General features: G+C 41.6%; 1 long non-coding RNA gene across 3 annotated transcripts; it reads right to left on the reverse strand.

Annotated features, from left to right (window-relative positions):
* Positions 1–11,329: 11,329 nt before the first annotated feature.
* LOC122640740 lies at positions 11,330–13,360 on the reverse strand. 3 transcript variants are annotated; one of them, XR_006329737.1, is made up of 4 exons: positions 13,131–13,344; positions 12,892–13,056; positions 11,668–11,765; positions 11,357–11,388 (listed from the first exon to the last, which is right to left on the reverse strand). It is a non-coding gene; the product is annotated as an uncharacterized LOC122640740 (long non-coding RNA). The 3 variants fall into 3 exon arrangements; XR_006329738.1 differs by lacking the exon at positions 11,668–11,765 and having other exon boundaries at positions 11,330–11,388; positions 13,131–13,324; XR_006329739.1 differs by lacking the exons at positions 11,357–11,388; positions 11,668–11,765 and having other exon boundaries at positions 13,131–13,360.
* Between the last annotated feature and the right edge of the window lie 1,723 nt (positions 13,361–15,083).

Raw genomic sequence — 15,083 nt, forward strand, 5'->3', positions numbered from 1 at the left:
TTTTACACCTATTGATAACTCTGGTCGATGTCCCAGTTGATTAGACCATCAACCAGAGAATATTGCCTTAGTTTTTACACCTGTTATAATCTCAGGTTGGTGTCCCAGTTGACTGGTTCATCAACCAGAGAATACCTGTGTCAGTTTTTAGCTGCTGCCATCTCAGGTTGATGTCCCGGTTGACTGTCTCATCAACCTGAGATCCTGTTTCACTCATGGACACGTCCCAGACCTTACCTAACCTTACCGCGAGGTAACCGCAGGACTCCACACAAGTTTTTGACGCTTTCTAACACCGGGTGATTAAACATTCGTAGGACTTTACCTTTCACTTATCAAATCGCACTGACCACCGACATGGAACATAACCCGACATCACCGTCGTAATCATAACAAGGTAAGTGGGGATAGACTTTGATCATTTTTAAGAATGTTTGTTTTATTCTTAGATATGTTTGCTAGGAATCATTGCATATTTACATTCCTGTCTTATTTATGATATTTATTGAATTCGTTATTTATGACTTATGATTGTGAACAATGCGATGTGGAATGATTTACAATATGAATCTTTGTGTTAGAATAGATACCGTAGTCGGCTTGGAAATGAGAGGTATGGTGTGTCGTAGTATGGGATGCGGGAGCACTGTACACCTTGTACTATGCCATTTAGATTGCATATGACTAGGAATGTCACTCCTTGGTGCTACAACCCTTACCAACAGGGATTTACGTGTTGGATAGTCCTCCCTGGGGAAACCAGCGTTACCAACAGAGGTACTGGGAATGGCGATTTCCAATTGAGGACCGGAACTGTGGTAGAGGACTAAAGCTTGGGGGTTTGCTGGGTAAACCAGCGTTACCAACAAAGGTACTGGGACCGGCGATGTCAGATTGAGGACCGGAAAACCAGCGTTACCAATGGAGGTACTGGGACCGGCGATGTCTGACTAAGGATCGGGATCGGCAGGCTCCCAGCGCAACTCGGGTTTGACATCGCCAAAGGAGGGGATACTACCTAAGGTGTTGCTGTAGCACAAGCTTAGAGACTTAGACATTTTTTATAGGTGGAATTAAGATTAAAAATTGAATCTATGCATCTAGAATTTTGCCTTGTATGTGCATGTGCTTGTGTGTGGTTTATCCTTACTTGCTGATCTCAGTGGAGCTCATCTCTGTGGAATATTTTCTTTTAGGTTATCCTGCAGGTGAATGCATTTGTGGCATAAAGGATTACTTGGAAAACAGGAACTGATGACGTGGCATTAACTTTTTATTTTTTTTTGTTTAATACTATCATTTTTTGTGGAAGAATTTCCACTGTTTGTATTTTAGAATAGTTGTGTGTTGGCTCAATGGTCGTGAACTTGGGGATATCGAGCTGTTGGAACTTTAATGTAAATAATAATACATATAGGACTTGTATGTATTTACTTTCCATGTACTCTGATCAATGTAACACGTGTTATCTTGAAATTGTGTTGTGCTTGTCACGTGTATTTACTACATCTGGATCCTGGTGGTCTCGAATACATCGGGTATTCGGGTCAGCCATCGAATCCTCCCAAGGGGTTCGGGGTGTGATAGCCACAATCTTAATTATTTTTGGGGTTCCATGGGGTGCAATGATCATTTCACGAGCCTCTGTGTTAGGGCATAGCAGCAGCGTACACTGCACGATCATGTGGGATTCTCTTTCCCTTTTCTTTTATTTACAATATTATAGGGTTGTCAAAATGGTTGGAACCAAATTGGTCAATGGATTGAAGTCAAAAATAAATTTAATTATTTATGGGAAAAAAGTCGCAGCACGATGTGTATAATTAATTCAGCGCACCACTAAACTCAACGCTTAAATCTCAACCGTTGAGATGTAACTGATCTATCTTAATCGTTGATTTTTTAACCTGCAACCGGCTCTCCCACGTCTTCTTCTTCAGCTTCCGACCTGCAACCTAAAACTCATCTCCAGAAGGAATCACCACCTGCAACACAATCAAGGAACCTCGAAACCCATCTTGAAGCAATCCCCTGTAAATCTCTCTTCTCCTGTAAGTCGTGATTTTCCCGATGATTACCCAAAAAAAAAAAGAAAGATTTGCCCAGGGAAGAATTGAATGCGAAGACCATCGTCACGGCTGAACAAAAATCGCATGAGAAACACGATCGAGAAGCTTATGGCAAGGATGTCGGAGGTTTCGCGTTTAGGGCCTTTACAACTTACAAAGCTTCGTCCTTCTGTTGCTTCAACCATAGAGATGTCTACTTCGGAGGAGATAAGGTCACCAGATGCTGTGAAATCGCATCGAAGAGCTGAGGTGGCCGGGATAGATCCGTTCTTGTTCTCCCTTTGATCTTTTTCTTTGTTTGGCTCTGTTTTTGCTGATTCTTGTAATCTCTTCTTAGAAAAGGTAGTCAGTAAGAGATTTGATCCAGCTCACAAGATCATTTTTATTGTAAGTTTGCCGATTTGCTTGTGTGTTTTGGTATATTCGTTGTGGATTTTAATAAGTTATGCTTCTGCCTTCATACTGTTCTCCATAGCTTTTCTTGTTGTTTTTTTCTTTTTTCCTTAATGTGTTATTAGTGGTGTTGCTGTTGATTCCTTCTGGTGTCATGTCTTCTAAAGTGGGTTAGTTCTCAAGTGTTTTTTTCCTAGTTGGGGTGGGTTGGTGCCATGTCTTCTAATGGTGTATTTTTGAGCAATTTTTTCCTTCTCTGTCCCAAAGTTCACGATGTAGCTTCACTTGAGAAAAAATTTCTACATTGTGTTTCTTCATCGTCTTCTTAGCAGCAGAGGAGTTGGGGCAGACTCCGATAATACGGAGGAATAACAGGGTGAGTAAAAAATAAAATTGATGGGTTGAATTTGCAGGAAGTTAGAAGGAAAAGGAGGGGCCGGGGATAGGGATGGGGGTGGGGAAGTTGGAGGAGACGGTGAAGGTGGTGGTAGGGGAGATGCTTCAGGGGTGCCGTTACAATAAGTTGGAGGTGGTGGTGGTGGGGGATGTGATGATTTGTGTAAAACGTTAATGGGCTTTGGGCCCAACTTGATCGCCCACATGTGGGGGCTGATCGCAGGCCCAAGACTAGAGAGGGAGCAACGATCACTTAAGTGATCGATTCCTTCCCCCCTTCTTATCCCTTGGATTAGATTCCCAGAGGGAATCGGATTAGTGGGGGAGCCCTAGGGGTTTAGCCTATAAATATGTATTTGGCTCAAACCCTAAGAGAGTGACACAATTAGAAACTCTCTCCCTCTCTTTCAAGTTCTGCATTTCCTAGGGTTTCCATTGTTGCCTAGGGTTTTGTGGTGTGGAGTTCTTCTTTGTGGAGAAACCTTTCGAGATTGTTCGTGATCGTGATCTGCTCGTAATTGTAAGCCGCGATCAATCATCCATTCCGCTGTGATTCCATTCGATTCAAGTAATCCCTAAACCTCTGTGATTAATGGAATGCTAATATGCTAACAGTGGCATCAGAGCCGATTAGGGCTTGTTGTTCGCAGTTTTTTTTTCTTCTTCCCCTTTGCCTATCGATCGACCCTCCTTAGCAGCGGCCTTGGTGCACGGCACGGCAGCAACGTGCGACTGCTGTTGCTGCCATGTGCAAGGCGTACCGTAGCCAGGTTGTGTTTTTTTTTTACCTAGCAGCAATTTTTTTTTTTATTTAAAAAAAAAAAACGTTGAGAATGGCAGTGGCCATGCTCGGCAGTGGCCAAGCACGGCTGCTGCAGTTTCTTTTTATAGAAAGAAAGAAGAAGAAAGGAAAAGAATGATTAAAAAAAAAAAAAGTTAATGGATGACGTGACAGTGAGAGGTGTGAATGTGTGATTATGTTTTTTTAAAAAGTAATGATTGATTTATGATATGATTTGATTTAAAAATAAAAATTAAAAAGGTCATTATTGATCTTACCTCTCCTCACCCTCTGCCAGCCATACAAGTCAGAATTACAAAAAAAAGGTAGATTCATTTTTTTTGTATTTAGGGTTTTTTGGGAGAAGGAGATGGGTGAAGTGGGAATTCCTTCACCCACCCCCTTACATTTTTTCCCTAATGGAAATATTTGCATGATTTGGGGTTTTTGGTTATAACAAAATGCTTGTGATATGTTTTTCGCTAGTTACAACTATATACATATGCTTTATTTTGTTATGCATGCATTGGGGTTTGTCAATGATATGTTATTCATGTGGTTTCTTTATTGTAGCATGTCTTGTATTTGTCATTTGTTCTTGTGGCCCCTAACAAATTTTGGGGATCTCCCTTATAGGGTTTCTCATTTTTGGAGGTATTTTATTTATTTCATGTGCACCCCCCATTATTGAGAAACCATTTTGTGAGATCCATGGGAGAAAAATGGGAGATAGGGTGTTGCCCCAAATCATCCCATATTTTTCCCATGTGTATTGGAGATCGCCCAAGGCCACTTTGTCAATAAAGAAACATGTGATTCCCCCCATTGCGGTACAACCCTATTTGACGCTGCCATTAGGGTATCACTATCACACATCCCATCCCATGCAACCATGTGTTTTATTATTTATTTCTCATGGGATGGATTTGGTACTTGTCAAGTGATGTGTTTATTTGGATAGATGTGCGTTAGAGTTAGTACCCGGAAGTGATACAAAGTGCAGTGCTCGCCGATAGTTTGTAGTAGGGATCTTGAATGTAAAGAGCTGGTTGTAATTTTAATATTTTTTTAGGAGCCATGTAATGGGAGCTATTGCACCGCGTATCACAACCCCGTACTGGCTCGGCATATCACTTCAAGTACCAAATTTGGGTCTCTTGTGTGAGTCCCTTGCGCACCCGTGTGTATGGCGCATTAAACTATGGTTAGGAGATTCTTGTTTTTTCTCCTACATTTGTTTGAAATCAATTAAAGTTATATGTCCCTAGACCCACACATTGTGAGATTTGATTACCAACTTAGCAAAGTTTTTGTCTCACCGTGTGGGGAAGGGTACCATTAATTTTAATTAGGGTTTCTTGAATAAATTTGTGGATTTATGGATGTATATTAAATGTCCTCCCTTGCACATTGTAGTGATGACCTCTAAGAGTGTTGTTGTCGACCTTAACCAAGGCAACAAGTTGGATGGCACCAACTATGACATGTGACACCGAAAGGCCAAGTTCTTGCTTAATGAGCAAGATTACCTAGAACACCTGACCACTGAGATGGCCCCACCCGAAGTGGGTACTACCGCCCGTCACCGTCAAGAAAAAGAGGCTTATGACAATTGGTTTAAGAAAGATCGTAGTGCACGTTTTCTTATGTTAAGCACGATACACGATGATCTTATCGGCCAGTATGAGAAGTGCGAGACTGTCAAGTCCATGTGGGACTAGGTAAGGCTCGATTGTGGCGGTACATCCACGACCAGACTTAGGTCCATGACCTTAAAGTTTGAGATGTACCGTAAGGACCCCAAGCACACTATGATTGAACACCTCAGGATCGTGAAAGACATGATCCGAAAATCGGATGATGTTGGGGTACACCTTACCGATGAGTAGCAAGTACAGGCCGTCATTAGGACGTTGCCTGATTCCTGGGGGCAGATGAAGATAGTTCTGATACATAACGATACTGTCAAGACATTTAATGACATTACCGCTCATGTGAAACTAGAGGCGGAGCGCCTAGAGGCGACCCAATCACATGCCCTTGTCGCCTAAACGGGGCAGCGCAAGAATGGGTCTAAGCGCAAGAGATAGAGAAACAGTGGGAATCAGGATCAAGCTCAGAAAGCTGCGCCAACTGGGCATAAGACCACCAAGCGCCGACATGGCAAGCGAGGTTGAAGGAAAGATATTACCAAGGTCAAGTGCTATAACTGCCAGAAGATGGGGCACTTCGCTCGTGACTGCACTGAAGCGAAGGAGGTACCATTTCTGCCACTCTCTCCTTGTACTTTTGTATGTACGCATGTTTTGGTTGTCCAAACCCAATCTGATTGGATTGTAGATATAGGTGCAACAAGACACATAGTGCGAGATCAAAGAGGGTTTGTAGATTATAGAAAGATTTCGAATGACACCCAAAGTATGGGGAATGGCACTAGTGAAGTAGTTCGAGGAGTTGGTACCTACCAGCTCACCTTGCGCACTGGGCGCATCTTGCTACTTCATGATGTGCTATACGCACCAGAAATCCAGCATAATCTACTTTCAGTTACTGCATTGTTAACTTAAGGATATTGATTTATTTTTTATGGTGACTCTTTTGAGATACGATTGGATGGTAGTAGTTTTGGACATTGTAGGCTTGAGAATGGTTTTATTAAATTATATTTGATCATTCCTATTGTTTTCTCTTCATCTTTTGTAATTGATTCTAATACTAGTTCTGATTCAATTACTTGACATGCTAGACTTGGACACATAGGTCGAGATAGGATGGGACGGCTAGCTCGAGAAGGCCTTCTTGGCTCACTCGATAAAGTCAACCTACTAACATGTGAGGTCTGTTTAGTGGGTAAGGCCCATCGAAAGCCTTTTGGAAAGGCTAAACGGGTAACCCAGACCCTAGAGCTTGTCCATTCAGACATCTGTGGACCAATAAACGTGAAGGCACGTCATGGTGCTTCCTATTTTCTCACTTTTATCGATGATTATTCACGATATGGTTATGTGTATCTGATCGCTCACCGCTACGAAGCTCTAGATTACTTTAAACGCTTTATAGCAAAAGTTGAGAATCAGCAAGGCAAGAGGTTAAAAACTCTGCGCACTGACCGAGGATGCGAGTATTTATTCGATCAATTTAAAGAGATGTGTGACGAAAAAGAAATCACTAAGCAGCTCACTATTCCCCACACTCCACAACAAAATGGTGTAGCAGAGCAGAGGAATAGGACGTTTTTAGATATAGTTAGATCGATGATAGCGCAGGCCAACCTCCCAATATCTTTATGGGGGGATGCTATGTTGACCGTCTACGTCCTTAATCGCGTGCCATCACAGTCAGTTCCTTCCACTCTCTATGAATTGTGGAAAGGCGCAAAGCCCACTTTGGGGCATATGCGATCATGGGGATGTGTAGGATATGTTCATAGTACTTCCCATAAGTTTGGGAAACTTGGCCCTATAGTTAAAAAGAGTATCTTTATAAGATATTCCAACACCTCGAAAGGCTATGTAGCAAACGGTGAACATCAAGATGGAGGAAGACAGAGAGTGAGTCCCGTGATGTGGATTTTCTTGAGACCGATTCTCCTAGCATCAGTGACGCTGGCAGAGACCTTGATCTTTTTGAGATAGAGACCGATGAAAGGGTCTCACACACTCTTGGCGAGGGTGAGGAATTAAACACTCATCAAGAGATCGTCAGAGAGGGTGAGAGTGATCATCAGCCTAATGGGAGTGCGCTACCTAATGAAAGCGCACAACCCGCGGGTCAAGAACCCTCTGCACGTAAAAGCGCATGTGGACACGTTCCCCGACATCATTTTAAGATTGAAGGGGACGCTGTCCTCGTCTATGCCCCGAGGGATGAGGATGAGCCAGCCTTAGTGAGTGAGGCGCTCTCTTCTCCAGCTAAGAAAATGTGGCAAGCTGCTATGGAAGATGAGTTGAGTTCTATGAGAAATAACCAAGTCTGGGAGTTAGTTGATCTTTCACCTAGGCGCAAGGCCATTGGGAACAAGTGGGTCCTAAAGGTCAAGCGAAAGGCAGATGGATCAATTGACAAGTATAAGGCAAATCTTGTGGTGAAGGGATATACCGAAAAGGAGGGTATAGACTATGATGAGACGTTCTCCCCTGTGGTGAGACTGGCCTCAATTTGCCTCATTCTAGCCATTATCGTAAAGTTAGATTTGGAACTCTACCAAATGGACGTTAAAATTGCCTTTCTCAATGGAGAATTGGACGAGGAAATCTTTCTGGCTCAGCCTATGGGCTTTAAGAAGAAGGGACATGAGCGCAAAGTATGCCGTCTCAAATGTTCCATCTATAACCTTAAGCAATCGTCCAGGCAGTGGTACATTAGATTTCACCATGCCATTACCACTGCGGGTTTTGACATGATTGAAGAGGACCACTGTGTGTATGTTAAACGGTCCAAGGCAGGGTTTCTTATCCTATTATTGTATTGTTGACGACATCTTGCTGATTGGGAATGACATTGAAATAATTGTCGCCACTAAAGAGTGGTTGTCCTCTACTTTTGAGATGATGGACATGGGTGAGGCCAACTTTGTGTTGGGCGGGAAGATTGTGAGGGATTGCATTAGGAGACTTCTTAGTTTGTCTCAAGAGACTTACATAAAGAAAGTCCTGGAGCGGTTCCATATGAGCAACTCGAAACCCATTGACACTCCAATGGACAAGGCATGCACTTTGAGCCTAGACCAATGCCCTAAGAGTGGTAAAGAGAGAAACCACATGTCCAAAATACCCTATGTAGTAGCAGTAGGCAGTCTGATGTATGCGATGATGTGCACGCATCCAGATATTTGTTTTGCTGTTGGCATGGTGAGCCCTTACCAGAGTAACCCAGGGCCAGCTCATTGGTAGGCAATAAAGAGGATACTTCGATACCTACGTGGCACTGCAGGCCTCTCGCTCACCTTCAGTGGTTCAGACTTGAGATTGAGAGGCTACTGTGATGCTAATTGGGTTAGTGATAGGGACGAGCGCAAGTCCACTTCGGGGTATGCATTTGTCCTGGGAGGCGGGGCTGTCACTTAGAGTAGTAAGAAACAGACCTGCATCGCCCTGTCCACGATGGAGTTGAAATATGTCGCATGTTCGACAAGAGTACAGGAGGCCGTCTGTAGGAGGTTCTTGCAAAGACTTAGCGTTTCTGCTCACTCAGACGACGCTATGCTTATACACTGTGACAGCACGACAGCGCTTGTATTTACAAAAGACCCCAAGTTCCATGGTAGAGCCAAACACATTGACATACGGTATCACTACATTCGAGACATGGTAGCGCGAGGTGAAGTGGTTCTACAGCATATCTCCACTGGCAATATGTTGGTTGATCCATTGACTAAGCCCATTGCCAGAGATATTTTCCTAGTTCACGTTTGGAACTTGGGACTCAGGCGGATCTGATATGTATTTGCTTTGAGAACACTTTGTTTGTGATGGACATTTATTTGTATTTCTCTTACATTTATTGATGAGCATATATTTGTTTGAGTAATCTTGTGTGTATACATTCATTGTTTGTAAAGATGTCACCAGGCTTAGAATTGACCCACTCACATAGGTGATTCACCTCGACAGTGGGGTGTAGCGAGCGAGATGAACCCATGAGCATGTGTGTTCTATGACGCCTTAGTTAGAGCTAAGATGAGACCCTTACTTGGTCCAACTTGAAAGACACCACACTTCCAAGTAGCCTATTCGAAGCTAGATGTGAGGTTCTAAGCAGAAACCATGAGGGTAACTGCGCTAGAGACTCAGGTTAGGTGCTTAGAGTAGCGACTAGACTAAGATTTGTATGGCATTTATTTATTGCGAGTGACATGCCCACCCTAGTGGGAGTTACGCCATAGCATGCATATCATACTGCATGTGTTCATGACGATCGATTGTGAGAGTGACCGAATGGATCCCTGCTTCGTCACTGTGTGAACCACTTGGATTATATTAATCCCACAATACCCTTTTTACCTGAGACGATGTCATGAAAAAGACACCCAATGATGCTACTTTGACGTTCTCCTTAGGACCATGGATGATACGGTCCAGCGGGAAGCGATTGGGAAAGCTGTTGGGGATATTTGGATTGACATGAGGGGCTCAGGGAAAACCATTGGACGTTACACCTTTGTTATGTGACTCATTGCTCGGGCGACGCGTCGTATTTGTGATCGACGCAGTCATGAGTACATTACATACCAAAGATTAACACTTCTCATCATGAGGGGTCAAGAGTGTTAGATCGGTTGTAAGTGGATCGTTTGGGGTATTTCGAGACTTTTGAGAGTGATGTACTATGTTGGCTAGATGGAAGTTTGATATAGTATTGCTACCTTGTATCATCTCGACAGGTCGCACGCCCCATTACCTGTATAGAGGATAACGCAGAATGAGAGAAACTTGATGCATAATTAAATTTATGCGCCTTATGTGGGCGAGTGGGAGAGGTAAAACGTTAATGGGCTTTGGACCCAACTTGATCGCCCACATGTGGGGGCTGATCGCAGGCCCAAGACTAGAGAGGGAGGAACGATCACTTAAGTGATCGATTCCTTCCCCCCTTCTTATCCCTTGGATTAGATTCCCAGAGGGAATCGGATTAGTGGGGGGAGCCCTAGGAGTTTAGCCTATAAATATGTTATTTGGCTCAAACCCTAAGAGAGTAACACAATTAGAAACTCTCTCCCTCTCTTTCAAGTTCTGCGTTTCCTAGGGTTTCCATTGTTGCCTAGGGTTTTGTGGTGTAGAGTTCTTCTTCGTGGAGAAACCTTTCGAGATTATTCGTGATCGTAATCTGCTCATAACTGCAAGCCGCAATCGATCATCCCTTCCGCTGCGATTCCATTCGATTCAAGTAATCCCTAAACCTCTGTGATTAATGGAATGCTAATATGCTAACAATTTGGAGATCCCGTAAGTTGGAAGAGGTGGTGGGGGTTGATGATTTGGGGATCCAGTAAGTCGGAGAAGCTGGTAGGAGATTGAGAATGGGGTGGCGATGGCTGCCGCTCCGGCAGAAGCTCGCACAGAGAGCTCAGAAGCACAAGCACTCCCCTGCAACTAAGAATAATAGGAAAAAAGAAAAGAAAAGAAACTTGCTGTGACAGTGAGCAGGTTAATTATTTTTTTTATTCAACGTCTAGGATTAAAAGGTAAAAAAATTAATGGCTCGGATTAAACCATTGAGTTTAGTGTCGCGCTTAAGGAAAATGACGGTAGCGCTGCTACCAGTCACTCATTATTTATTTTTAACATTTCTATGCTGGGGACCATTCCTACATAGGGGTTGGTGACATTATTAATACGCAGAAGTCATTTGCAGGTATCATGTGAAATGACTTATAAAGCCAGCTAGATCTTGTCATGTTATGTCAACCTTATCCCAATGGAGATCAGGTGGGTTCGAGTAATAATTTAGCTTAACTTGAAAATTGAGTGGAACTGGTTTTGAATTCTTAACGTCTGTTAGACCTTTTTCCTGATTTGTAAGCCTAAACCCTCGAATTTGCCAACTATGAATATATATGCCTGAGATAGGTGATCCAGGTGGATTTATGTATGTAACAGTTGCTGTTTATAATTAAGGGATCAACACTTAAAACATCGATTGGGAGAATCTCAGTTTCTTCTCACAGGTGAGACTGCTCCTACACTCGAGGAGCAATCAAATGAATTTTTCTAACAAATCCTGAAAGAGATGCGCGCATTTCAGATAGGTCTACCCAGAAAGAGATACAAAATTACTAATCAGCTAGCTCGGCATTTAACATCTGAACTTACAGAACAGTGCTTTCCTTAAACAATAATAACAACATATAGATAGGTTATAGAGTGAAACTCATATTCTATAATTTTTTTTTTTAACCATCATTTATCACTGTACCCCTAAAAAAATCTACTCAAAGCATGCAACTACATTCACAGAAACAAAGCATGAATAACTGTGGGGCCGTGATGTGTAGGACAGTGGCCTAAAAGAAAATGAAATTGGGGTTACCAGATTTACACTGCCAAGATCTGTCACTGGGTACTGTGAACTGATTGAAGCTGGTCTTTATATGGGATTTACTTTGCATGAGCAGCACAATTTTTGAACTGCAAAGCACAAAATAAACCACAAACAGAATCCAACTGATACAATCAGTTGCAGAATGGGCCAAAAGTAATGACAAGGGAAAATATTTTACAAGGAAACATAGCAACTGATACAGACAGCACAACAAGAGAACAAGAAAATGCAGAGTTACTTTTGAAGAGCCTGCCTTTGTACACAAGTTTGGATGCATCCTATGGGAGCCAATACTAACTATCAAGTAACACAACTTTAAACTTCACAGATTTTGTTGGTTTTGACATAATAAATTGAAACAAAATGTGACAGGTATTTATAAACCAAGATTCCAATCAAACTTCTCAATAAATACCCCCCCCCCCCAGTGATCTTAATTAATTCCTATATATATATATTGCACAATTTTGATCAATATGAAGAAAAATTTCCAGACAGAAAAAAGCATTCTGATGCAAATGCATGGAAATACCAACATTCCCTCTCCCCCCCTCACCCCCCCCCCCCCCCCAAAAAAAAAGAACTGCAAAAAAGGGGGCAAAAAAATGAAAAAAAAAAAAAAAAAAACAATAATTCTAGAAAGGAAATGGACCACAGCATTTAGATTTCTTGCATCAAAATAAAGAATGAGGCTTTTTTTCAGTTGGGGGGAGGGGGGAGGAAATTAAATTCCCATTCTTCAAGTAAAAACCACTTTTAGGTATATATGTATGGCATTTATCCTTTTTTCTTTTTTAACCCCCTGGAAGTGTGATGCTAAAATTGACTGCACAAGGGTCATGGTTTTACCGCTGATTATGATGATGAGAGGGGAAATGCAGGTGGGCTTTACCCTATCTACAACTACATTAGCAGGGCGGGGCAAAATCCATTTTTCTGAGATTTTTTCATGAAAAATGTTTGGACTTCTGATTTTTATGTGTAAGTAAGCCAAATTTATTGGTTGATGCTTTTTTCCTTTTTTAATTTTTTTAACCTCCAGAATTAAATTTTTTTTTATTCTAGAGAAATAAACAAATATATTACAAATTATTATTATTAAAAATAAAAATAAAAATCTAAGCGGCCACCATTATTTTGTATGAACATTCATTTCATATTACAATTCAGCCTGGGCTGAAAGGAACAAATTAACTTGCACAGAATAATTACCTCAAACAATGAATACTTCTAATTATCACCATCACTACCACTTTGAGATTCTTCATCTTCTTCCTTATAGACAAATTCATCGACATCTTCATCTTCATCTTCACTTTCATCCAACTGCTTGTCATTTGATACTGTTTGACTCCTGGTCTCCACAGCCTTGTCAATCTGCAGAATGAAAGAGTGACTCAACAAAATCCCCTCAGAACTGCTAATTAATTTAACGGATATAAGCTATTGACCTGTGCAGTTATAAGTTGCAAACGACCACACAACTGTAACAAAGGTTGAACAGCAATACTGCTGAACTCCACCATCTGGAACAAGATAAAGCATGGAATGAAAACGTGCAAAATGAAGGCCAAGCTACATGCATTATAATGTACAAATTTAAAAACTTTTAAGTCTTCATAGGATCAGAGCAGGGTTTCAAGAATTGGGATCAGATTGGCTGGATCGGAATCGGCTCCAGCCAATCCTGATTCCGATTCCGATTCCAGACGATCCTTGTACGGAAACTAGGGTTAGGGCATTAAAACACACCGATTTCGGGGTTGATCCAGGCCGATTCTTATCCGATCCGTATCGGAATTGGCTGGGATTGATCCAGATTCCGTGTTTCTGGATCAGAAATCTCGAGAAGACAACTCATCTAGTGCATACAAGTAACACTCCAAGAAATTGGGCCTACGACGGCGTTTTTAAACGCCGCTATAAGTCCAAACAAAGCCGCCATAGGATATAACGGCGTTTATAATTTGTGCCGCTGAAATATCGGCAAAGGTACTGCCATTTTTGTACAACGGCGTTTTTTTAGTGTGACTGTGTATGTACTTTTTTCGCGATATTTTTTAATAAATGCCGGGAAAAATTACTACAACGGCGTTTTCATAAGTGTCGTGATAGGTATTGAATTTCTTTTCTTTTGTGGCATTTTTCAATAAACGACGGGAAAAGTGTATTACAATGGCATTTAAAAAGAACCGTGATAGGTGTTGAGTTTATACTTTTAGCGGCGTTTGTAAAAAAACGCCGCTATATGTATTTTTTTTTAAAAAAAAATTATTTCTATATTCAATCCATTAACCTGTTTCAAAGATAATAGATTCATCATGTCACCTATTTTTATATCCAAACCAAATTCATATATAAAACAGAGATATACCTCACCAAATACCCTACCCATGAGCAATCTTCAAAGCAAAATAAAGTGAAGAACTGAAATTGGTGAGACATCACATGATCACACAGCACATTAATCTGTGTTGAGTTATGTAGCCGCAAGGGCATTATGGGACTTTTGCCCCCATAAAAGACTCATTAGTTAGAGTCGGCTATGGGGGGGGGGCATTATTATAATTATTTCTCTCCTCTTTTATTATAAATAAAGGGGTTCGGTGATCCTATTGATCATTCAAGCTAGCATTCAGTTCTTCTGTTGACTGCTAAAATGATCTCTCTCTCTCTCTCTCTCCCCCTCCCCCCAAACTTAAGGGCAGCACTATGAGGTGATCTCTTTAAGACCAAGTTGCAGCCCTCCATCCTACCTCATTCCAGATTATGGTTTGATTGAAGATTATAGCTGCTAACCAGATTCTGCATTCGGTTCTCCTATCTCTTGAAGATCAATTTTTGCCTTTTTGGAGATTATTTTCTGCTGCTATTGGTCAATTTTTGCTCCTGTTTGAAGACTGCAGATTTGAATCAAGAAGAATTCAGATTCAGCCTCAGGTTTTTTTGACCTAATTTTTGACAAAAACTAGGGTTTTTTTATTGGCTCATCAGAAAGTGCTGTTTTTTGGAGGACATATTTGCCACTACTAGAGGGAGACTCGATCCACTTTTTGGCTTATTCTGACGGTCAAATTTGTGGGAATTCATAAACCCATCTCTAGGCTCGATTTCTTCATTGGTTGAGCAGTTCGATTGACTCACTCTCTTGTCACGATCTCTGATCTTACTACAGCTTCGTCTGGATCAGATGGATCTAGTCATAATGAGTACCTTCCTTTTGCTGCAACTACCATCAAGTTAGATGGGACCAATTACCTAATGTAATCTCGATCTACTTACCTAACAGCTGCAGGCGCGGTTTTACAGGACATCTTACAGGTACCACTGTTAAACCTGATCGAGAATGTCCTGCTCAGGATCGTTGGCTCTCCCATGATTCCTTGGTAGAATAATAACGACCA

This window comes from Telopea speciosissima, chromosome 9 (assembly GCF_018873765.1).
Source record: "Telopea speciosissima isolate NSW1024214 ecotype Mountain lineage chromosome 9, Tspe_v1, whole genome shotgun sequence".
In the NCBI taxonomy this organism is placed as follows: Eukaryota; Viridiplantae; Streptophyta; class Magnoliopsida; order Proteales; family Proteaceae; genus Telopea; species Telopea speciosissima.